We start from the raw sequence: 27,629 nt of genomic DNA, 5'->3' as shown, positions 1-27,629 counted from the left end.
TGTTCTGCTATCACTTCACTGGTACTACTAATAATAACTATGAAATAATTTTCTTTTTTCAAAAATATAAAATAAACAACAAAAAAAAAGGTGATAACTCACTTGTATCTCCATCAACACCACCAGAAGCAATGAATGCAATAATTATACTACTACTACTACTACTACTACTACCAACAACAACACCACCACCACAAAGAAGTACAAGAATTATTATAATATATTGGTAATAATAATAATAAGTATTGGTAATAATAAAAATATTGGTAATAATAATAATAATTTTTTTAATAATAATAATAATAATAATGATAATAATAATCACTACCAATACTATCAACTCCTTTTAAGAAAATAGAAAAAAAAAAAAGAAAATCAAGAACAAGTGCAACCAAACTGAAATCCACTCGCTACTATTACTGTCAAGAACAAGAATGATAAGAAGCAAATTGATAACCAGCACCAACTAGAACGGTTATAGCAACACTAATAACAGGAATAATTTATTACAGAGAGATATCGTTATTATTTTGTCTGCTGACACATCTCAGACATCGGTGGGGAATCTGGTGGTTTCACCCCTTAAGTGTACTTTAGAGAATTATACAATTTGATTTTTACCGATTCCGTTGCTTCCTCCTCTTTCCTATTGCTAATTCTCTCTTGAGAGTTAAGCTTCCCATTTATTTTTGCATCATTAGCCTCGTTAGCGACTGCAACTTTCAGTAGTTGTAGCATTTTGTATCCCCAAGGTTGCCACCAAAATTAAAATTATATTTGATAATAACTGTTTTCAGTTTCTGGCACAAGGCCAGCATTTTTTAGAAGGGTTGGTGGGGAGGGTGTAGTTGATTAGTGATCAACTGGTTTTTATTTTGGTGCATGTAAAAAGCACCATCTGAACGTGGCCAATGCCAGTACCCCCTGACTGCCCCCACCGTGCCAGTGGCACATAAAAAGCACTATCCAAACATGATTGATGCCAGGCCCACCTGACTGCCTCCTGTGCTGGTGGCACATAAAAAGCACCAACTACACTCTCGGAGTGGCTGGCATTAGGAAGAGCAGCCAGCTGTAGAAACATTGCCAGATCAGATTGGAGCCTGGTGCCGCTCACTTTCTCTCGAGACCTGTCAAACCGTCCAACCCATGCCAGCATGGAAAATGGATGTTAAACGATGATGATGATGATAACCCTGAAAAATGAGAGGTAGTGATGACCTTTGTGGAATTTGAACTCAGAATGAAATGAGTCATTAAGCATTCTTTCTGGCATGAGAACACTTCTGCTAATTAGCTGTCTTAATTACTCAATATATAATGATTTTATGAAATCACAAGCCCTATAATATTTGATAATGATGATAATGATGGTTTCAAATTTTGGCACAAGGCCAGCAAGATTAGGGAGTGGATAAGTCTATTCCATCGACCCAGTGCTCAACTGGTACCTATTTTTATTGAGCCCGAAAAGGGTTTAATAAAAATGAAGAATTTGAACTCAAAATGTAAAGACAGATGAAATTCCACTAAGCACTTTTTCCAGCATATTAACAGTTCTGCCAGCTCTCCATTTTAATAATAATAATAATAATAATGATAATAATAATAATACCTTTCTATTATAGGTACAAGGCTTGAAATTTGGGAGAGGGGACTAGTCAATTTCATCAACTCCAGTACTTGATTGGTAGTTTATTTTATCAAACCTGGTAAGATGAAAGGCAAAGTTGTCCTTGGCAGGATTTGAACTCAAAATGTGAAAAAAAAAAAAATGGGACCAATACCACCAGGTATTCTTTTCAATACTCTGATAATTCTACCAATGATTTCGTAAACAGACAGAAGGCCAGAAATTTTGGGTGAGGAAGGGGATTAATCAATGAAATTGATTCTATTAATTGATTGATATTTTATTTTATCAACTGTACCTAAAAATAACCAGCACCTATTTGTCCCATGACAAGCACCAGTTATTTTAGGCACAGACATCACAGGTATGGCTGTGTGATGTAGAAGCTTACTTCCAAAACCACTTGGCTTCAGGTTCAATCCCACAGTATGGCACTCTGGGCAAGTGTCTTTTACTATAGCTCCAGGTCATTCAATGCCTGGTAAGTGAATATGGTTCATGGAAACCGTGTGGAATCCGGGCAATACACAAGTTCTGTTGGCGATTTCTTTTCCTTCCTTGGACGTTTCTCTTTCCCTTTTCTGACGAAGAGCTATGCCCGAAACATCAAACTCTCTCTTTTTACTGAGCAACAAACTATTACACTCCATGTATATGTTATCTTGTTGTTTGTTAATTTTATTATTCATTTATTTGAATTGACAATATTTGACTATATATATATAGTTAATCCAAACATGAAAGCATAAAAAACACAGCAACGCGAGGACGTGGAACAAATATGATATTATTGGATGCTCAGGAAAGAAGGAAAGAAAGAGGGTTTAATGTTTCGAGCGGAGCTCTTCATCGGAAGCATAGGAGAAGGAAAGATCCAGAGAAGGGAAGACAGAGAGAAAAAAAAATCGCCAACGGTACACACGCAGTCACATTTTGAATGTATATATATATATATATACATGTATATATACATATATACATAAACATGTATATATATATATATCTATATATATATATATATATATGCATCATTTATATGTATATATATATATATATATATATATATATATTTAGCAATTAAGGACAACTACTTAATAAGGAAAACTTAACAAGAGATTGTCAGGTAGATAGCGTAAAAACCTCATAAGAGAAAAAATTTCGAAAATAATTATTTCTTATTGAACATATTAATTTATATATAGAGGGCATTATACATACATGCCAGGAGGCATTCTACATACACGCCATACGCTAAGAGGGACAATCAGTCATTTCTACCAAAAATATTACTAATCCTACCGAATGCAATTTTTCAAAGAAAGACATTTAAAAATATATAGACCTGTATCACAGTGATTTCATACTTACGTAATCATCAGCAGGCCTGAATATACTATAAATAACAACGACCCTGCTTCGCTTAAGCCGATCAGCTAACTGATCAGTTAGCTGATCGGCTTAAGCGAAGCAGGGTCGTTGTTTATTTATAGTATATTCAGGCCTGCTGATGATTACGTAAGTATGAAATCACTGTGATACAGGTCTATATATTTTAAATGTCTTTCTTTGAAAAATTGCATTCGGTAGGATTAGTAATATTTTTGGTAGAAATGACTGATTGTCCCTCTTAGCGTATGGCGTGTATGTAGAATGCCTCCTGGCATGTATGTATAATGCCCTCTATATATAAATATATATATATATATATATATATATGCATACATTTATATGTATATAAATCTTTACGTAGATCCCTGGTCTGGTGGTACGTAAAAAGCACTATCCGACTCGTGGCCGATGCCAGCACCGCCTCGACTGGCCTCCGTGCCGGTGGCACATAAAATACACCAATCTGACCGTGGCCGTTGCCAGCCCCGCCTGGCACCTGTGCAGGTGGCACGTAAAAAGCACCCACTACACTCACGGAGTGGTTGGCGTTAGGAAGGGCATCCAGCTGTAGAAACATTGCCAGATTAGACTGGAGCCTGGTGCAGCCTTCTGGCTTCCCAGAACCCCGGTCGAACCGTCCAACCCATGCTAGCATGGAGAACGGACGTTAAACGACGATGATGATGATGATGATATGTATATATATAAATATATGTAAATCTCCATGTGTATATATATATATATATATATATAAATGTATATATACATGTATATGTATATATGTATATATATACATGTATATGTATATATGTATATATATACATGTATATATACATGTATATGTATATATACATGTATATGTATACATGTATATGTATATATACATATATATGTATATATACATGTATATGTATATATACATGTATATGTATACATGTATATGTATATATACATATATATGTATATATACTTGTATATATATATATATATATGTATGTGTATGTATGTCATTGTGTCATCCATTGTGTTTGTCCCCACTTCTGCCTAATGACCAGTGTTAGTTTGTTGATGTCCCACATAACTTAGCAGTTCAGCAAAATCCATTTATAGAATAAGTCACAGACTTTAAGATAAATCCTAGGTTCACTATTTATTTGACTAGACTCTTCAAAGGGATGCCCCCATCATGGCTGCAGGCCAATGACTGGGAACAATTAAAAGATAGAAGATAAAAGTTAAACAGAAATGCATTAATTAGAAAATTATGATAACGATAATTATAGCAAGCAAAATATTTATTTTGCTAGAATTTTAATTAATCTTCTCATATATTGGCCAGAAACACAAAGAGAGAAAAAAAAACTTTTTTTCATAATCACCCTTTATTTTAAAAAGTGACTGTCCATAAAAAAAAAATTAAATAAATAGATATTCTTAAAATTAAAAAAAAAATAATAATAATAAAATGCAGCTTTGGGAAGAACAATAAAATGATATTTCAATTATTCTGAATTTATATCTTATGCTGTATATTTGTTTATTATTTTTAAGTTGAAAAGCAAAAACAGAGGACTTCTTAGAATGGCATTTTCTTTCTTACAAGAAAAGTTTATGTGCTGCTTCAGTATGTTTTCAAGATGAAGAGACCTCTTGTTATTTTGACATTTAAGACAATTATTGGTCAAGAGCAATGACCAGAATGATCACACAACTTAGCTATTTTCCTTCAACTTGAACTGACATCCAATATGTAACAAGAGTTAAGAGAATTCTTGATGTGACAAAGCATAATGAATGAGTAAAGAAAAATACATTAATAACCCATACCCAGCACAATCCTTCCTTGCCCCCCCCCATCACAGACATTAGCCAAATCTGTTAATTTGTTGAATGCCATACTGACTTCAGTTAAATCAAAGAATGTAATTTAATTTTTTATTATTTCAAATAATTTCATGAGTCTTAATTTTATTGTTTGTGAAGGAAATTTTTAAAATAATACAAATGGTACTCTTAGCTTCAAGTAATGAAAGAATAACAGAATAATGGTAAATTTAACAAATTTTTGCATTCTACTATTATCTTTACCATAGTTTTCTGGTTGGTTTGTTAAGAAGCTCACTTTGCAACTGTGTGATTTGGGGTCTCAGTCTCACTACATGGCTCTTTAGGCAAGTGTCTTCTACCGTAGGGTCAACCAAATCCTTGTGAGTGGATTTGGTAGATGAGAACTGTATAGCATTCAAGGGTGTATATATGTATGTGTACATGTGTGTGTTTGTGTTTGTCCCGTATTACCATTTGACTGGTGTTGATTTGTTTAAGTCCCCGTGACTTAGCATTTCAGCAAAAGAGACCAATAGAATAACTGCCAGACTTAAAAATAAGTGCTGGGTCCAACTGCATGGTACCTTGGGCAAGTGTCTTCTACTATAGCCTCGGGCCGACCAAAGCCTTGTGAGTGGATTTGGTAGGCAGAAACTGAAAGAAGCCTGTCGTATATATGTATATATATATATATATATGCATGTGTGTGTTTGTGTGTCTGTGTGTTTGTCCCCCTAGCATTGCTTGACAACCGATGCTGGTGTGTTTATGTCCCCGTTACTTAGCAGTTCGGCAAAAGAGACCGATAGAATAAGTACTGGGCTTACAAAAGAATAAGTCCCGGGGTCGAGTTGCTCGATTAAAGACGGTGCTCCAGCATGGCCGCAGTCAAATGACTGAAACAAGTAAAAGAGTAAAAGAGAGAGAGATACTTCGTATTATAAAAACCACTCCAGCAACGACTGTCTTACTTTTTACTATGTATCAGGTATCTAATCCAATATCCAAGTTAGTTGTAGATTATACCATTTTTAAAACAGAACATTTCATGCTGGGCCAGCAATACATCTCCTTTCTACCACATCCCCTCAGTCAAGGAGTTTTGTTTTGTGAGCTGCTTAGGTAACCTTACTTGTGTCAGTGACATGAAAAAGCACTCAGGACGCTCTGTAGACTGGTTGGCACCAGTAAGGGTATCCAGCCATAGAAAGAATGCCAAAGCAAACAGTGGAGCACAATGCAGTTTTCAAACCTGTTGGATCCTATCAAACCATCCCACCCATGCCAAACACTAAATGATGATGATGAAGGTGTGAGTTAAGGGATATTTGGCTGTTATTTCTAGCAGATTAAGTCATCCTGTAGAGTAAGCAGGGCAACCTTTTTCAACAAGTGGGTTGTGTGGGACATGACACATTATCAAGAAGGCCACCACACTACTAAAAACATGTAAAGTTATTTTCTCTTTTAGGTGTGTGCCATTCAGGTTCCCCTCTTCTAAGCTGAATGTTTATGAGGGTTTAGCATTCAGTTGATAGATACATTACAACTACTACTACTACTACTACTACTACTACTACTACCAAAGTGAGTTAGCTGGCAAAAGTGTTAGCACACTGCACAAACAGCTTGGCATTTTGTCCGTCTATGGGTTCTGAGTTCAAATTCTGCCAGTGTTGACTTTGCCTTTCATCCTTTCAGGGTTGGTAGAATTAGTATCAGCTGAGTACTGAGGTCGAAATAATCAACTATCCTCCTCCCCCAAAATTTCAGGCCTTGTGCCTATAATAGAAAGGATTATTACTACTTCCACCTTAGTGAAGGCAGAGGTATTGTTTTCAGTTGTGTTTGTTTGTTTGTTTGTTCATTGACAAGATATCTCAAGAACAGCTGGATGGATTTGAATGAAACTTTCAGGAATATCTGGCCTCGTGACTGGCATGAACTGGTTAGATTTTGGGATCAATTCAATACCGGACAAGGATTCTGGATTATTTCTCCTGTTTTTTTTTACTTAATTTTTGGGAACAGTCAGGTTCGTTTTTAGTATTCTTGTTAGTGAGAGCAATCGAGTCTATTTCAGATATTCTCATTTTAAAAATCATCTCTGGCTAATCGTTAAGAAGATGTCAGTGTTGCCTTGGCAGAGGTTTGCACTCTTTCTGAGTGCTATTATTATTAAAACACTACTACTAGTGGGCAAAATGCCATGCCTCTTGAGTTCAAATAGCACCAAAGTCAATTTTACCTTTCCCAGTTTCAAAGTCAATAAAATATCTCGATTAAGTACCAATGTTCCGTTAAGCCTTTTGCATGTAAACCAACCATGTCTGGGGCACAAATATTCTACCTTTTCCATGTTCAAACCAGCCAGATCCTCGCAATGTTATTCTAAAAATAACCAATCACATCATTGAAATCTCAAAGCTATGAGATGATCCATGATTGATTAAAAGCAAAGTGAATAAGTAAGCATTATATTTGATAGAGTATTCTGAATGCAAAAGAGTTAATCCACCATTCCTCCATCCTCCTAGAATTCCTGGCTTTGTGTCAATCTAAGAAAACATTAAAGGCAGTGGACTGGCAGAATCATTAGAGTGCCAGACAAAATGACAACTAGTATGTAGTTATGATCAATCACATTCTGAGTTCAAATCCTACAAAGATTAGCTCTGCCTTTTCTCCTTCTCTGACCTTTTTACTTTTTCAGTCAGTGAACTGTGGCCATGCTACAACACTGCCATCAAGGATTCACTTGAATAAATATTTTGCTTGCGAGAACTATTAATTAACCCTGTCATAGTTTTCTAATTAATGTATTTCTATTTATATTGTATCGTTTAGCTGTCTCAATAATTGGACTTTGCCCATGCTGGGGTACTGCATTCAAGAGTTTCGTCAAACAAATTGACCCCAAGACTTATTTTATCGTTGGCTTTTGCTAAACTACTAAGTTATGGGAAACAAACAAACCACAATTGCTTATGCGGTGACGATTGAGGCAAACACAAAGACATACACGCACACACACACACACACACACTCACTCACTCACTCACATGCAAACATACACACAACAGGTTCCTACACAGTTTTTATTCACCACATCCGCGCACAAAGCATTGGTTCGCCCAGGGTTATAATAGGAGATAATTGACCAAGGCATGTACAGTAGGACTGAACCCAAAGCTATATGGTTGCAAAGTGAGTTTCTTAACCACACAACCATGTCTACACTTTTGATGAGGGCATTTTCTTCCATCTCTTCTGCTTGTCTTGGGGTCTCTGTAAATGATTATGGGCACTATCTCTTCTCCTGACCAATTGATTGGTTAAAAAAAATGTAATTGAAATGAAATTAAGAGCAAGAAATAAAAGTTGAGTTCAAAAATGACTCAATTTCTGTTTTTCTAAGCATGACTATGTGGCCAAGAAGCTTGCTTTGCAACCACATGGCTTTAGGTTCGATCCCACTGCATGGCACTTTAGGCCAGTGTCTTTTACTGTTGCCCTAGGCTGACCAAAGCCTTTGTAAGTGGATTTTGTTGACAGAAACTGAAAGAAGCCTATCTTGCTTATGTGTGTGTGTCCTTGTCTTGACATTATGTGATGGTTTTAAGCCTTGTCCGGGGCCATTTTAGCAGCACCATAGGCCTCTGGGTAAGTCACTGTACTGGGTTCTATAGTATATATAGATTGACAGTCAGTATATATAGATTAGTACTGGGCCCCTAGACTTGTGGAGACCCCAAGCAACTGCCTGGAATGCCCATGCCTTAAGACGGTTCTGTGCTTGTTTCCAATTTCTCTTGAGAAACGTATCTGATCCTGAGAGAAACTTACTTTGAAACACATGAGTATTGGTAACAGGAAAGGCATCCAGCCATATAAATCTGTTTCAAGGAATTCCATTCAGTCCATGCAAGCTTGGAAAAGTGGACATTAGAATGTTGATGATGATAATGATAACGAAGATGTAGTAATTTTGGTAAAAAAAAATAAAACAAAATTTTGATTTAAAATTTTTTCTTCATTAAAAAAATATCTATTAAAGTTTGTCTTCCAAAAAAGATGTATATATAATTTATTTCAAAATATTATTTACAACGAACAACATACAATAATTTTGCAAGTCTCGGTAGAATTTGGAATTCTCAGAAGAGACAGCAGATGTACTCTTGACATACTGCTTTGACTTAAATTTCATCGCAGTTTTTTGGTATTTTTGTATTTATTTATTTTCTTATTTGTTTTGAAATTAGGTTGATCGAATGTGATACCAAAAATAGATACAACAGAATCAAAGAAGTAAAAACAAAACAAAAAAAAAATGTTCTACTATTGAATCTCTGATTTAAGTTTAGCATTCCTCTGTAAATCTATTAGGAAGCAAGAGAACCTCTTTTATCTTATGTGTAAGATTCATTTAGAAAAAAATAACCAAAAAAAAAAAGAAAAAAGACGGAACAAAAAATAATGAAACCTGAAAGAAAAAAAAAAACAAACAAACACAAGAAAGTCAAAAATTTGATGGAGTTCGCTATTACAAGCTATGTAAACTCTGCAGTAAAGTGAGGTGTGAAAGATTGTGCATTTTTAGCAAAGAGAGAGAATAGATTTGTGGTGGGAAGGGGGTTGTTTTGGTGTTATTGTGTGTGTGTGAGAGAGACAGCGAGAGAGAGAGAAAGAGACACCATGTGTAACTTACTTCCATTAAGAAAGTGTATGATAAAGAAGAAAAGTGAAAAAGAAGCAAACAACAAACATCTGTGTTATCATGAGGTGCAGTATTAAAATAGATATGTTCATATTACTGCTTATTCAGACGTATAGAGTTGTTGTCTTGTGTGATATGTTATTATTATTTGTGTGTCAGCTTTGAAACTTCATTCTGTTTGTCTTCTACACTAAGAGTTCACTCAACATACCTTGTCATTTTTAATATAGTGTTTTTTTGTTGTTTCTTTGCTTTCCTTTTTTCTGTTTTTCAAATATTTTATTTAAGAAATGGTTTATTTTTACATTTTTTTTTTATATTCACCCCCACAGATTTACTCACAAACACACACATATGAAAATACCTATGATATATGTGTGTGTGTGTGTATATCCAAGATTTGTATACAAATATACATATATACATACATATAAATACATATATATATATACATACATATATATATATATACATATATATATATACATACATATATATATACATATATATATATACACACATATATATATACATACATATATATACAAATATATATACACACATATATGTATATACATATATATACATAGATACATACATATATATATGCATGCATACATACATATATGTATATGCATACATATATATACATACATATATGTATATGCATACATATATATACATATATATGTATATATATATACATATATGCATACATATATATACATACATATATGTATATATATATATATATATATATATATATGTATATATATATATGTATATATATATATATACGCACATATATATATACACACACATATATATATATACACACATATATATACACACACATATATATATACATACATATATATATATGCATACATATATATACATATATATATATACACATATATATATATGTATGTATATATTTAAACATATATTCATGCATGTGTACATATTTATAACTCCCACCCTATTTCTTTCTAACTGGGGGTGGGTGTCTTAATACTTTTTCGTTCTTTCTCTTTTCCTTGTGGTAAATTCAGTCCCACTAAGCATGGCTTCCTTCCAGTATTAGTATTTCATTCAGGTTTGATATTGCTATTTTCTGGAGGAAGAGGGGGGGGGCTTTCTCTTTTCTTTTGTTTATAGTTTTTTTTCCCCCCTTTATTTTAAGAATTGATTTCTCTAGAGAGTGATTCCTTGTCTGTCTCTACATAATGTAACTGGAATTTTCTTTCTTTTATGAAATTATAATATAGTTTGTCAATGACAGAACTCAAGAGATTTGTACTGTGTCAACTACAGATGCTTTGGTATAAGTTTTACAAAGGTATTATCTCCTGCTCTTGTTTTGTTTTTTTCTTTCTTCATCTTCTTTATTCTTTACCATTTTGAGCTAGAATTTTTATACAAGAGGGAGTAAGCACAATGAAGTACTTGTGGGAGAAAACTAAGACTCTTGTAATTTGAAGATATATTTATCCTATTATCATTTTAATTTTATCAATTTTAATGTTGTTGGTTTCCTTTCATTTATTTACCAATTTATAATTGTTACTTGGAACAAAAAAATATCTTTGCCTGATTCTATCATATGTGATAATATAATTGAGCTGTTAATTCTAATTTTATGAAAGATGACACATGAGAGAAAAAAAAATCCTTTGGTCTCAACATAAGAATAACAGACCATTACCATTGCATACTAACTGAAAATAGTTACTAACTGAAAAATCTTTACAGACCATTTACGATCTTTCTAGGAATTTAATGTTCTTGAGTGATGAATATAATGCAATGTAGTGAAAGTTACCCATGTTGTGCATTTGCTTAGAATGGTTACGTATCATTAGCGTTTAATGTCCACTTTCTATATCTTGTCTGCAATTGTAAAAATGATAATGGTCACATGATAGGGTTCTAGAGAGTAAATGTTCAGTTGCTAAACAATTAACTCTCTGGCATTGATGATTATTCTGTTACTTATAATCCTTATTTATTCATTTTCTTTTTAATTAAACATGCATTATTTTGTAGCTTCAAGATTTCAATGGTGTGTTTGTGTATGTTTAGGGTTGGTGTGTGAGGCTGTATCTGGTCAGTTTTAACATAAAACAAGTAGCATATTTGAGCTGGATTAACCCTTTAGTGTTCAGATTAATTTGTCAAATGTAATGCTTATCTGTTCACATTAATTTTGATTTATTCAGGTTCAAGTGGGGTGTCCACAATATTTACTTGTAACTTTGTTAATTTTCTACATACAGCTTTGAAACTTTGTAAATGGGCGCTTATATGCCAGTGGTTTATAATTACGTAATTTTAGCTGATCTTTCTGACTAAATTTGACTTCTATGGGCAGGTAAATTTAAATAACAGGTGTAAAAACAATAACATTATGAATAAACACTAAAATTCATATTCTTAATACATCTTACCTGTTTGGTTTGCTGCTAAAATTATCCCAGATGTCAACCACCAACAATTTTACATTTTTCAAGATGAGGTACATTAATGGGTTATTCATTACCTTCAAAATTTAGTTTTGTTTGTTTGGTTTAGTCTGTTTTTCTTCCCATCAGAATTGCTGAAAATACAATAGAAATTAAGTTAATTAAGGCTACAGACAAAAATCTGTTTTAAGATATTACTTTATTTCTGTCAAGTTGATCTTCTTATTCTGCTAGCGATATAAACTACAACTGAATTGCCTGATATGGTGTTGGTGTTGTAAACTTGTGTAGAGCTATGAGCTAACTAATTCCGTCAAATAGCATCAGCTTTATGTAAAGATTAATCGTTCATCTTAACAGTAGTTCCATGCTGGGCTCTCTTCAGGATCTTGGGACACACATCCTTTGTGCCTCCACACTACACCTCTCAGGCTTGTCACTGGTTCTTCTGAGATTGGCTGAAGAGTGCAGAGTATTTTTCAAAATGACCCCCCTCTCCCCAACTCTACCAAAGATCCAAATGCATCCCTTGTTAACTCCGGCGTTGGATTATCCAGTATGGTTGTTGTCTTGAGCCCCTTTCATATTGCAGTTTTTGGTGGTCTTATTCATGCCAAGAACCAAACTGGATTTTATGTTTGACCAGCAAAAAGCTAATAACAATTGCTTTTCAATGGACTCAATGCAGAAGGTGCCTGAGGACTCTCCTCCTATGACCCTCCCAGGAATATTGAGCAAAGAAGATGGAGGGATGGAGTCTTTCTCTAAAACTTCAGAGTCTGAAACAGGTATGGCTGTGTGGTAAGAAGTTTGCTTCCCAGCCACATGGTTCTATGTTCAGTCCCACTGCCTGACATCTCAAGCATCTTCTATCATAACCCTAGGCCAACAAGAGCCTTATGAATGGATTTTGTCGATAGAAACTGAAAGAAGCCCATCGTGTGTGTGTATGTGTGTGTTTCTGTTTAGCCCCTTGGCAACTGGTATTGGTGTGTTCATGTCCCTGTAACTTAGCAGTTCAGCAAAAGAAACTGATAGAATAAATATAATAAATAAACGTGCCCTTTTAAAGCGTAGCCAGGCTCATGGGCCCGGTTTTCCAGTTTGTATGACTTATGTGTTCCCCAGCTGGACGGGACGCCAGTCTATCGCAGTGTTACTCATTTTTGCCAGCTGAGTGAACTGGAACAACGTGAAATGAAGTGTTTTGCTCAAGAACACAACGCGTCGCCCTGTCCAGGAATCGAAACCACAATCTTATGATCATGGTGCTGACACCCTAACCACTAAGCCATGTGCCTCCACACGATAGAATAAATACCAGGCTTTAAAGAAATAAGTATTGGAGGTTAATTTATTTGACTAAAATTCTTCTAGGCTATGCTCCAGCATGGTCGCAGTCTAATGACTGAACCAAGTAAAAGATAAGTTGTTTGTGAATCTGCAAGAAGTTTTCAGAAGCAGAAGCATTTATAAAGAAGCAGACAATTATTATCCAATGATGTTTAATTCTGAATTGTGTCAACACTGAAGCTTTACTAAAATAATGTGACAGATGTTTTTTTTTGCAAAAATAATAGGAAATATGGAAAATAAATACAAATAGCCTAATGTTATCTTACATGTTATAATTTCAGAATGTTCAAATTGTTTTTATTGTGTATATGGTGACGCCTTAGAAGTTATATTTTGTAAACACCTTGCGTATATGAAGTGGCTTCTATTTTAAAGAGTCGTGTAACAGCAAAGTCAATAACTTAAGATTGGTCTGTTTTTGTTTTTTTTTATATTTTATTTTAATTATTTGGAACAATAAAGCATAATATCTGATTATAAATCTGATGGACTATTCATTTTGTTAAGTCTTCACTTATAAATTTCACCATGGAAATGGTTATATCAAAAAATCTACATTTGTCTCAGTCTAATTAACAAACTATCCAAAGCTATGCTGTGGTTTGTGTTGAGGAGAGCGTTATTGTCGTCGTCATCATCATCATATATCCATGACTCCGTGCTTTCATGGGTCAGAGTTTGTTGAGGCAATTTTGCTTTTGCTTTTTCTGATAAATTGACCTTTCCTCTCCATATGTCTTATATCTGATGTATTTGTGAACAACATTTCTCACTCTTCCTTCTGATACTTGGAGATCTTTTGCAATTGACCTCATGGACTTTCTGGGATTGTGATCAATGGTCTGTTGAACTTCCTGGATAAATTCAGGTGTTCTGATGATTTCAGAGCATTTAGAATGCCTTTTATGCTTTCATACTGGTGATACATTCCATCTTCAGTCTCTAGCTCCTTACAGACTTAGTAGACAAAATATCTGGCAACTTTTTTAAATTGAGACATTTCTAAATCGCTATGCTCAGCCTTTATAACCACAATAACAGCATGCTTCTTTCTTTCTTGAGTAAGTTGTGGGTCTGCCATTATTATTTTCTGAAACAAAGATTATACGGAGTTAGCAAAAAATGCAGCAATGATCCAAAAAAAGGTATGTCCTCAAATACCTTATGCACCCCTCTAAATATATATATGTGTATATATATATATATATATATAAAATGAACTTCTTTCAGTTTCTGTCTACCAAATCCTCTCACAGGGCTTTGGTCAGCCTTGGGCTATAGTAGAAGGCATATATATATATATATATATATATATATATATATATATATATTATAATAGTCCTTTCTACTAAAGGCACAAGGCCTGAAATTTTGTAGAAGGGGACTAGTTGATTACATCAACCCCAGTGTTTCACTGGTATTTCATTTATCCACCCCGAAAGGATGAAAGGCAAAGCTGACCACAGTGGAATTTGAACTCAGAATGTGGCAACAGATGAAATATCGCTAAGCATTTCACCCAGCGTGCTAACAACTCTATGCATTGCTACACATGTTTTCACATATCACATGTTTCTTACGACCATAGTCTAGATTCCTGGAATTATTATTACCATATTTATCCTTCTTTATATCAGCACAGCTTGATACAACCTCAAAACACTGCTATTGCCAGTTGGTTTCATTGGGCTGCTGCCGGAATAATAAAATGGGAGCTTTTATATACGTACTCAAAAACGTTTCCCATAAACGAACTTAAAGGACATAGACATATATATTTCTTTACTTCCCACAAGGGGCTAAACATAGAGGGGGACGAACAAGAACAGACAAAGGGATTAAGTTGATTACATCAACCCCAGTGCGTAACTGGTACTTAATTTATCAACCCCGAAAGGATGAAAGGCAAAGTCGACCTCGGCGGAATTTGAACTCAGAACGTAGCGGCAGACGAAATACTGCTAAGCATTTCGCCCGGTGTGCTAACATTTCTGCCAGCTCACCACCTTATGTATATGTACAGCTATGTGAATGTGTATGTATACACATATGTGTGTGTGTATATATATGTATGTGGTGTGTGTGTACATTTATATATATATTGGTGTATAGATATATATATGGCCATACTTGAGAAGACCCATCCATCTTAGCAAAAATGAGGTCCAAAACAGATATTGGTAATATTTGTGCCCTTTCCTTCCTGCAGCCTGTGAAACTTTGTCAGCAACACACCCTCACAACACCCGTCCTTCCCTCAACTGAGGCACTATTACTCAGTTACTGTCATTAGTTGGGAGCAGAACAGCCCTTATTCTTTCACCTGTTTGTGCTCTTTTTGGAACCACTCCCCTCATCCCTCATCCCATACTCCCAATATAATCCTTTACCATTTCATGTCAACTGAATGTCATCTCTACCATGAAGACCCCTTTTTTGTAACTCTCTATATTCACTTCTATGTACACCTGACCCCTGTCTTTATCACTATGCATCCTATGTCTTACCTACACTTCACCTTTCCTCCTACCTACCCACCCATCCACCCTCAGTTCACTGCCCTAATCTCTCTCTATTTACTTTCTTGTTCCTTGATGGTATGGCTTGATGCATTATCATTATTCTTTCTCTCTCCCCCCTACTCGAGGTAGCAATGTCTCCCCTTTACAGCAAGACACCTGTTCTTGTCCCTCTTGTCTACTTTACCTATCTACACCTGGCATGATGCACCTCAACTCTGCACCCCAACCCCGTGAAGAGGTCTTATCTTGTGGCTTGCTCGGTGACTCGACTTATGCCGTTGCCATGAGACAAAGCACCCAGTTCACTGTAACGGGCTTAGCATTAGGAAGAGCATCTAGCAAGAAACCTTGCCAAAGCATTTGCTAGACACCAACACATCCCTCTGACTTGTCAGATGCTAGCAAACTGTCCAACCCATGCAAGTTTGGAACATGGATATTAAATGATGATGATGATGATGATACTGGAATATGATATGTAGGTGTGGAGATATACATACATATATATATATATACATACATACATACATGTATATAAATATGTGTATATATATGTATGTATGTATGTATGTAATACCTATACCTGTCTGTATGTATATCCATCTTGGAATGTACATATTCATGTGTGTGTATATATATATATATATATATATACGCATATATATGCATGCATATATATATGTGTATATATATATATATATATATATATATATATATATATATATATATATGAGATTGTAACATATGGCCTATATATCTTACATTTATATTTGCAGATTTGAACCTAGTTAAATCAGGATAAGAAATATATATACAAAAAAAGAATAATAATAATAATAACATAATTTGTAAGAAAAGTCTCCATTCAAGACTAATTTGAATGATAATAATAGATATTCCAATATTTATTGCTGACAAAACCTTCGATGATTCAAAGAAGCCATTCAATTGACTCCCCTCCCCCCGCCCCATATTGGTTTGGTTGATTCTAAGAAGATATCGTAGATAAAGACACCGCCACTTCTTTGCCGCAGAAAAAATGAATTATACCATAAAATCATTGATTACGGGTTTCAGTTTATCGTAAATTTCAATTGTTGGAAAGTTTGAAGCCGCTAGAAGCTGTATCTGTACTTATAATGTCCACAAAACATGATTTAGGTTCCAGGATTACCATTCTGGAAAATCTTCGGGCTTTTTTTTTTTTTTTTGCTTTTTTCTTTTTCTTGTTTAGGTATTTCTTTAGAAAGATACGTGTTTATTTTTATTTATTTATTTTTGTTCTTCTTCTTCAAGTCTCAATATGATGAATTACCAGTCATTTAGAAGTTGGGGTGATTTTGTGGGTAGTTTGATATTGAGGTTTTGGATTGAAAAATGTCTGATTTTGCAAAATCTCTACTAGGTGTAAGGGTGTTTGTTCAGTTACATTTAATCTGTCTTTCTTCACCAGAGTCACATAAAACATTTTCTTCTGGAATTCTGAACACTTGAGAGACGGAGAGAGAGAGATAAACCTATCACTGTCTGTCAATTTTGAAGTTCTATGGTATCTAAATTAATGTTACTTTGTAATTTGCATTTCTTTCGCTATTTTGGCTACTGCTGTGTGTGTGTATGTGTATTAATATATTATATATATATATATATATATGTATACACACACACAGACACACCTTTTCTGTTCCCCTATCCTTATTCTGTCTCTCATATTCACCTTGTACCTTGAAGGTAATTGCTAGCCATCGCTCTCTTCTCTCACCCTCTCTTTAGCTGCTGAGAAAATGGCTATTAGAAGCATTTTTGGAACCATCTGACAACATTTTCACTATTTTATAGAATGAGATTTTCTTTTACATTTGCTAATTATAATTTTAGTCCCTGGCTTTTCATCTTTTATGTTTTACTTGTTTTATACATTGCATTGTGGCCATGCTACAGCACTGCTTTGAGGGATTTTAATTGAACAGACACCATCCAATATTTATTCGACAATCTGGTATCTATTCTCTTGGGCTCTTTTGTTAAGGGTGATTTGAAGAAACCACCTCTTGATGTCAATCAATGGTGGGGTGACAAACACTAACACCAAAATACATACACACACACACACTGATTCTGTCTCTCAAATGCACTCACAAGGCATTGGTCAGCCCAAATCAGTAATAGAAGACACCTGCCCAAGGTGCTGCACAGAGGAACTGAAACCAAAGCCCTGTGGTCACAAAGCGGCCTTCTTAACCACACAACCAGGCCTAAGGGAAGACACAGAAAAATTATTTGCTGGCATTTCAGGTAATAAATTGAACATTCTAGAACCAATGAGGGTCTTTGTGGAAACACAATCTGCGGAAACCATCAACTGAATCCCCTCACATCGAATTCCTAATATCTTAGTAAAAGAATGATAAACTTGGATGAAAAGGTGGGATGGTCATGACCGGAATGGTTTATGCTTCTGCTCCACCTTGTATTAAACAACACCAACAAATATTGAACTTTTATGACCCATTTATTCAATTTTAGCTCCAATATATATTTACCAAGCTATTTCTAGCATTAATGAGGTCACAGAGGTTGCAGGAACTATTAACCCATTTTCCTTACCATTATGAAAAAAATCATATTGTTTTTTTTTATCAGACTAAGTATCAGAGTGGGGTCTTCTTTCTTCTGTGATGTTTCTTATGCCATATATTTCAAGCTATCATCTTTAGTTTCTGCATCTATGTGTGTGTGTATGTGGGGGGTTTATATATATATATATATAACACACACGTGTGTGTGTGTGAGTATAGATGTATGTGTACATATCTGTATATGTGTGTGTGTGTGAGTATAAGTGTATATATGTACATATCTGTATGTGAGTATAAATGTATATGTGTACATATATGTACATAAGTGTGTGTGTGTGTGAATATAAGTGTATATGTGTACATATCTGTATATATGTGCATGCATGTATGTGATTATAAATGTGTATGTATACATATGTGTATAAATGTATATGTGTACATATCTGTATATATGTGTGTGTGTATAAATGTATATCTTTTATCTTTTACTCCTTTCAGTCATTAAACTGTGGCCATGCTGGGACTTCAAGAGATTTAAGTCAAACAAATTGATCATAGTATCTTTTTTTTCTGATCCCGATACTTATTTTATTGGTGTTTCTTTTTGCTGAACCGCTAAGTTGCAGGGATGTAAACAAAACAACACTAGTTGGCAAGCAGTGGTGGAGGATAAGCACATACTCACACACACATATATATGTATAAATAAATGGTGTGTGTGTGTGTGCATATGTGTGTGTGTGTGGTGTGTGTGTGTGTACATATATATCTATCTCTGTATATAAACTTAGATAAACTTAGATATGTTTTGACCTAAAAATATTTTATAATTATATACATAATTATAAAATATTTATTAAATATTTGTAAAATTTACCTGTAAGGTTTTTATTTCTGTGCTGACCTCCTGGTAAAATCATTAATGATTTTTATCCTTTCTTATAATTAATATTTAAAAATATATATTTATGCATATATGTATACTTATGAACACACACAGGTACATTCAGTGTGTATGTAAATATATATATATATATATATATATAATATATATATGTATATATATAGATATATATATATATATGTTATATTATATATATTATGTATATATATATATATATAATTAGATATTATATATATATATATATATATGTATATATGTAAATATATGTAATGTAATATATATATATATGTATATATATATATATATGTATATATATATATATATATATAATGTATATATATATGCTATATATATATATGTATATATATATATATATATATTATATGTATATATATATGTATATATATATGTATATATATAGTTATATATATATATATATTATATATATCTATATATGTATATATATATATATATACACATAACCATACCAGCATGGAAGCTTGACATTAAACAATGATGATGATGCCACACACCCTCGCACACACATTGAGTAATCATCAATACCAGAAACTCTGTCCAGTGTTGAGGAGCCTTTTAGCCATCTTTTCACCAAACCAAACTATTTTGCCATCAAAATGGAAATTGAGTGGCCTGGAGCAAATTATATCCAGGTTTGACCATCTTTGAATAAGAATTCCTTTGTGATGTTCAGAGCAAATTGAAAGAATCAACATATCAGAAAATTGTCACCTTACGTAGAAAATTTGCTCATTTTGCATTTCTTCATACATCCTGGCAATGAAGGAGACAGATCTTGTGGTATACATTACAATCAGTTTGTAAATCATCCATGTGTGTTCTTCCAGAAGATACAATGCTTAAGAGATTTTGGTTAATTACAAGGATGGCATAGAGCTGATCCATATGTTTTAAATTTGTGGATTACCTGACTCCTTTCTTTATTGTCTAGAATTTCTTTAACAACTGTATCTAGATTACTTTTGCTGGGATTTCTGATCTGTTGAAAAGAGCCGGCAAAAATTGCTTTTATGAACATTGAGTGAAAAGAATTTATCTATTTCTTTTTTTTCGTTCTGTAAGACGTTTTAATTTGCCTTGATTATTTTTCATCTTTAACTGTAGATAATGTTGAAATGTCATTTTATATATATGCTTCTGTTAGCTTTTGCATGTGTGTACACATACACACATTCACATAGACATGCACACACACACATTCATATACCATTTTACAAATTCTGCTGATTAAGCTTTCACTCCACAACTACACATTAATTGTAACTCTTCAATTTTATTGAGTATTAACATTAAATTACTTATTTCTTGTGTTTTGTTGGTGGATGATTTTCCTTTTTCCATTTCTAACTTTGGAGAATCTTCACATTGATATATGCTTTAAAATGTCAGGTGAAATAATTTTTGAATTGAAGAGAAATTGTCAGGATATGCTTTTGTTTTAATTCTTGTATTGTTGTATTAATTCTGCAATTCTTTGTTTAAGAGTTTAAGAATGCTAAGAAATCATTGACATTATTCATGTGTGTGTGTGTGTGTGTGTGTGTATGTGTGTGCATGTATGTGTGTGCATTTTTGTGTTTGTACTCCATCACTACTTGACAACTTGTGTTGGTTTGTTAACATTCCTGTAACTTAGCAGTTCAGCATAAGAGACAGATAAGTACCAGGTTAAAAAACATAAAAATACTGGGGTACATTTCTCCAGCTAAAACCTTTTAAGGTAGTGTCCCAGTATGCCTATAGTCCAATAGCATATACAGGGTGTGAGGGTTAAATTGTCGCCATTTTATATTTTTAATTTCATGAATGTGAATTGTTTGTTTTTGATTTTATCAACTACACAGTATAGAAGGGACAGTTGGGCACTGTCTGTGAGAAAAACAACACCATGATGCAATTTACCCTGCCAGAAATTTGGAAATAACATGCTGTACTGCTTGGCATTTGTGCTGGATACTCCAATATGAACATTTCAGAGTGTTTGGGTGTGAATCTGACAGCATGTACAGAGAGTGATAAAAATCAAACATTCAGTCAACATAATAGTGTTTGGAGTCATCACTAGTGATGGCAACATTATGCCTCCATTCATCTTCCCACATGGTCTCAGACTCAACACGGAGGCCTACATCAAGTGCCTGGAGGAGATAGTGCTGTCTTGGGTGAAGAGGGTGGCTACTGGAAGACCCTATGTCTGGCAACAGGTTTTTGCACCATGCCACACAAGCAGGAGAACCCAGTCATCACTGTCAGATAATTTCTGTAACCACTTCACCCTTAACATCTGACCACCTAACACACCAGACTGCAACCCCCTTGATTTTAATGAATTAATTTACTCTTTAGTATTTCAAGATATTTTTATGTGATTTTGATAAATATATCTGTTAAAATGAAATGTCAGTGTTACTTTCATCTTTGTGTAATATAGACGACAGTTTATTCACCGCACCCTGTATATACATGTGTGTGTATAGATATATATTAAAGTGTACTTCTTTCAGATCTATGTTTTCTACAAACAAGATATATATATATATATACACACACACACACACACATAAATGTGTAATGGTGTGTGTGTGTGTTTGGGGTTACTCTAACTCCTCCCACACTGTCCAACCGGTTTTAGTGATTTTTGGTACTTATGTAGAGCATGTACCCTGAAGTTCAAATAAGGCCAGAATTTTTTGAAAACTCTATAATGCTCAGTTGGCATCAATTTTTGTGAGCCCAGTCGTTTGAATAGAAATTCCCATAACGATGTTATTTTTCCTGCAGTTTTTGCATTTTTTCACATGTAAGAATTTCAACAAAATCAATAGAATAGCCTCTAATGAAATGCTTATTCAATACAGGGTCTGAGGTGGGCTTAACTTCAACATGGGAAACACGAGCAATGCCGGCTCCAACAGCTAGTATATACATACATATACACACACACATGACAGAAGTAAATAGATACCCCATAAAACATCATTTTGTTCATTTTAACTTGGAAAGGTTTATATTTTTCATTAATGGATATTTTTATGCTTCGGATTCTATATGTGACTGTTTAATCATGCCACATACAAAAGAAGCCTTGGAACTGTCCAAATTTAAAAGAGGCTGTATTGTGGATCAATCTGAAGGTGAATTTTGTGTAAAATTGCAGAAAATCTTGGGATTCCACTTTCTACAGTTAATAGGGTGATTGTGCAATTCACCAGACAGGAGAAGGAGTCCTTATCACCTTGCCCAGGTTGATCAGAACCCTCTGATAGGTTCTTTTGCTTTGTTAAGTGAAGTGTGGAGGATAATCCTCATTGCAAGGCCTCTGACATAGCAGAGCAAGTTGATGTCAGTCTCAGAACAGCTGTCAGGTATCTCCACCAACTTGGCTACTATGGAAAAGCAATAAGAAGAATGCCACTTCTTCTATTAGCCAATATCAAGTAGAGAAATGACTGGGCCAGTGAGATAATGGAGTGGCCACTAGCATTTTGGGACACTGTCATATTCTTTGATGAGTGCAGATTTGCTGTATTTTCTGACAGTGGTTGAGTGTATGCTTGGAGATTCTGTGATCAAGAATTTGACATGAAAAGATTGCTGCCAACAATAAAACAAGGAATCTATTCTTTGATTGTCTGGGTAGCAATTTGGAGCTATGGTTGATCAGAACTAGTGGAGTGTGAAGGAAACTTAAACTCTGATAAATATGTGTCCATATTGCAGGAAGGATTCCTTCCAATCTTCTCCAGTGGTGAAATGATTAAAAGACTCTTTGTTTATGGAAGATGGGGTTCCTTGTCACACAGTTAAAAAGAACCAAGATTGGTTGGAAAAGAAAGGCGTTAAAAATCTTCCACGGCCAAGCCAGTTACCAGATATGAACCCTGTTGAACACCTTTGGGGCATAATGGACAGGACATTTCATAAAATGAACAAGAAAGCATCCTCAAAGCTGGATCTTTTGAGATTACTGCAGGAAACTTAGCAAGAAATGCCCCAAGAGAATATTTGTCATCTGATCAGTGGCATGCCTTATAGGATCCTTGTACAGAAAATGCAAAGGACATGTCTACTAAATAATTAATGATTTAAATGTATAATTTCAGATATAAGTAAATTTTAATGATAATAAGGGTGTCTATTTACTTCTGTCATGTATGTGCGTGCGCGCGTGCACACACACATACACACATGATGGTCTCTCTGTCAAAGAGTGTTAAGGTTTTTGCCAAACAACCTGCACAAATGAATTGTTTAGAGTGATCAAATGTTCATGCTGCACATTACCTAATTTTCTCTATCAAATCGATGTTGTCTGAACAGGTGCACACGGCATAACATACAACAGGTGTTGAAGTGATCACAGAGCAAATATGAGATAAAGTATTTTGCTCCAGAACACAACACTCCACCTGCTCTAGTAATTAAGACCTGACCTTGCGATCATGAATATGACACTCTAACCATTATATACCTTGGACCTAAAAGTAAAACAGTCTTAATGATATACTAAATGTGCAGATGTCCCATTGCAGACATATGCTGCTATCTCTACATTTCTTCCATCTGGGATTCTCTTTTTGGCGCTTACTGAACTCACCATACATTTTTCTTTCTTTCTTTCACCATAAAAAAAAAGACAGTCTGTTTCTTAGATGAAAGAAATCAGCATTTCAGTATCACAGAAAAATGCTATACAAATTAGAAGTAATCGATTTCTCTTGGCAAGCTAAGAAATTTATGATATAGGTTCAAATCCTAGCTGAAGATTCACTTCTATATTGTTGCTGTTTAAACCTTGGAGACATTATTTCTTCTTTCAAATTCTTCTTGGGTTGCATCATCTGTGACAGAAGAGTGGAAAATCTGAAAGGCTTGGGTAACAAATCATCCTTTAAACTTATGACATCTCAGTCCAGATAAAGCAGTTATTATAAAAAGAAAAAGAAAACCAAAAAAACAACAGATGACATAATCTATGGCACATTTTTTTCACCAGTTGTTTCCCCACAAACACATGCAAAAATATTTTGGTACATTTTTTATGCATTTTTTTGTGCATCACATGTGTTTGTATATACACACACATTTATATATATATATGTATTTATATATATATATTATATATATATATATATGTGTGTGTGTGTGTGTGTGTGTGTGTGTGTGTGTGTGTGTGTATGTGTATATATGTATGTATTTATTTATATATATATATTATATATATGTATTTATATATATATGTATGTATTTATATATATATGTATTTATATATATATATATGTATGTGTATACATATATGTATGTATATATATGTATGTATTTATATATATATATATAAATAAATTTGTATACATATGTATTTATATATGTGTGTATATATATGTATATATTTATATATGTATATATAAATTTGTATACATACATATATATTTATATATGTGTGTATATTTATATATATTTGTGCATGCATATATATATATATATATATATATATATGTGTGTGTTGTCAAATGCTGCCAAACAGCTTATTAAGTTTAGTATTATGCTTAGTAAATTTAGAATCTGAAATCTGAAATAATTTACAACCTGCAATATGCTATGCATGACATGCTATACCAAAGTTGCTACCATTCACTAAATATGCAAAATATCATCCTTAGCTTCTAAGATTCATGGCTTATTCTTTTACTGAAAGTTGTTTTTTTTTTCTCATTTTTTTTTTCTTTATCATATTTTTTATAATCTCTTCAGATGGTTGTCAAAGAAATAATAATATTCGACTCTGTAATTTATGTGATAAAACAGTTTGGAATGAGAAAAAAAAAAAGTGGGTGGGACTAAACAAAAAATTAATAAATAAAAATAGATGAAAAAATAGAATACTTAAAATAAATGCAAAAAATTCTTTAGAATCATCAAAGCTGAGGAAACTTTGTCACTGAACAAAAGAATCCCTTAAACAAAACTAAATCAAAACATAAAAAAATAACAATACCAACACCAACAACAACAATAATAATAATAATAATAATAATAACAATAATAATGAGGTCCCTTTCAAAAAAAATTATTTGCTTGTAAAGCATGAAAGTAGCCATATATCAGACAAGGAGAAACTGACAGTTTTTCTTGTTCGTCTCGACCACTTCTTCACCTCTTAGTTCTGCCTCTCAGACTTTGAAGGTATAGAAACTTTATTGACTCAGTGACTCTCAAACTGTGGGTCAATGATTGGAGGCTGGCATCAGGAATGAAGATGCTCACAAATTAATAGATTCATTTCACTTCTAACACAAAAAAATATATATAAAATGAAATAAAATAGAAAATAAAAAAAATTTTAAAAATACCAAACAACAAGGAAAAGTAGAAATAAATTAATAAAAATGATAAAAATTTTTAGCATTTATCATAATATCGATTCATTGAGGGAGTGTATAGTTCTAGAACTTTCCTTTCTAAATCTAAACTAACACTTTAGTTACCATTAGCCAAGGATATGGTTGTTGTTCTTAGAGCATGTTTAAAGCAGTGCTTCAAGTGGAATGCTCATAAGCGTTAAACCACAAATACATGTGTATATATATATATTACTTTACTACCCACAAGGGGCTATACACAGAGGGGACAAACAAGGATAGACAAACGGATTAAGTCGATTATATCGACCCCAGTGCATAACTGGTACTTAATTTATCGACCCCGAAAGGATGAAAGGCAAAGTCAACCTCAGCGGTATTTGAACTCATAACGTAACGACAGACGAAATACCGCTAAGCATTTCGCCCGGCACACTAACGTGTCTGCCATCTCGCCTATATATATATAGGTGAAGCACGACCTACGAACTTTAGGTCTCACCAAGGAAATGACTAGAGACCGAGACCTATGGAAGTATGCTGTGCGTGAGAAGACCCGGCAAGATTAGTCAGGCCATAACCCGTGGCCCCTACCTGGGACGTAGTCAGTCCACCTGTGCATACCTTCCTTCTTGTGACACTTGTGAAGACCTGTTGAGGCAAGTGAAAATCAAACAAAATCAAAATAGATGAACATCAATGGAATTTGTATCTTTGTGGTACCAGTGCCGGTGGCACACAAGAAAACCATCCGAACGTGGCCGTAGCCAGTACCGCACTGACTGGCCTCCATGCTGTGGGCACGTAACAATCACCATCCAATCGTGGCCGATCGCCAGCCTAATCTGGCTCCTGTGTCGGTGGCACATAAAAAACACCATCCGAGCGTGGTTGTCTGCTAGCCTTGTCTGGCACCTGTGTCGGTGGCACATAAAAACACCATCCGAGCGTGGCCGTTCGCCAGCCTCGTCTGGCACCTGTGTCGGTGGCACATAAAAAACACCATCCGAGCGTGGTCGTCTGCTAGCCTTGTCTGGCACCTGTGTCGGTGGCACATAAAAACAGCATCTGAGTGTGGCCGTTCGCCAGCCTCGTCTGGCACCTGTGTCAGTGGCACATAAAAACACCATCCGAGCGTGGTCGTCTGCTAGCCCTGTCTGGCACCTGTGTCGGTGGCACATAAAAACACCATCGAGCGTGGCCGTTCGCCAGCTTCGTCTGGCACTGTGTCGGTGGCACATAAAAAACACCATCCGAGCGTGGCCGTTCGCCAGCCTCGTCTGGACCTGTGTCGGTGGCACAATAAAATCACCCACTACACTCTCGGAGTGGTTGGCGTTAGGAAGGGCATCCAGCTGTAGAAACACTGCCAGATCTGACTGGCCTGGTGCAGCCTTCGGGCTCCCCAGACCCCAGTTGAACCGTCCAACCCATGCTAGCATGGAAAGCGGACGTTAAATGATGATGATGATGATGATATATATATATAGTTGAATATACCTATGTCTACCAACTTTCACCATCTCTCTTTAAACACACACGTGTGTATATACATACATCCATACATAACAAGTGGAAGTGGTTCAGTGGTAGAATGTTTGTCTGCCACACACATGTACGTTTAAATGTATTTGTATATTTATCTAAGTATCTATCTGTGTGTGTGTTTGTGTCTATATCAAATGCCTTTTTCGTCCAAACCATGTAAGATATATTTTTGTCGCCATGGTAATGGAAAAGTGGTGTAATGCACTTTACAATATGGAGGGAAGTATTTCAGTTGGATCTATCACATTTGTTATTATTTTAAATATATATGTTTAATTTTAGTCATTA

General features: G+C 34.5%; 1 protein-coding gene and 2 long non-coding RNA genes across 3 annotated transcripts in view; 2 read left to right on the top strand and 1 right to left on the bottom strand.

The window, feature by feature from the left end:
- The window catches only part of LOC115220532 (tRNA (guanine-N(7)-)-methyltransferase non-catalytic subunit wdr4), an 828,070-nt gene that overhangs the window by 135,763 nt on the left and 664,678 nt on the right, over positions 1 to 27,629 (top strand). The gene's annotated exons all lie outside the window — the stretch shown is intronic.
- On the bottom strand, positions 8,107 to 23,013 carry LOC118766532. The gene is made up of 3 exons (XR_005002467.1): positions 22,885 to 23,013; positions 14,358 to 14,364; positions 8,107 to 8,116 (listed from the first exon to the last, which is right to left on the bottom strand). It is a non-coding gene; the product is annotated as an uncharacterized LOC118766532 (long non-coding RNA).
- Positions 8,637 to 21,319, top strand: LOC118766531. Its single transcript, XR_005002466.1, has 3 exons — positions 8,637 to 8,647; positions 15,296 to 15,300; positions 21,186 to 21,319. It is a non-coding gene; the product is annotated as an uncharacterized LOC118766531 (long non-coding RNA).

This window comes from Octopus sinensis, linkage group LG16 (assembly GCF_006345805.1).
Source record: "Octopus sinensis linkage group LG16, ASM634580v1, whole genome shotgun sequence".
Taxonomy (NCBI): Eukaryota; Metazoa; Mollusca; class Cephalopoda; order Octopoda; family Octopodidae; genus Octopus; species Octopus sinensis.
Note: the sequence above shows the minus strand (reverse complement) of the source record. Positions and strands in the feature narration are given on the sequence as shown.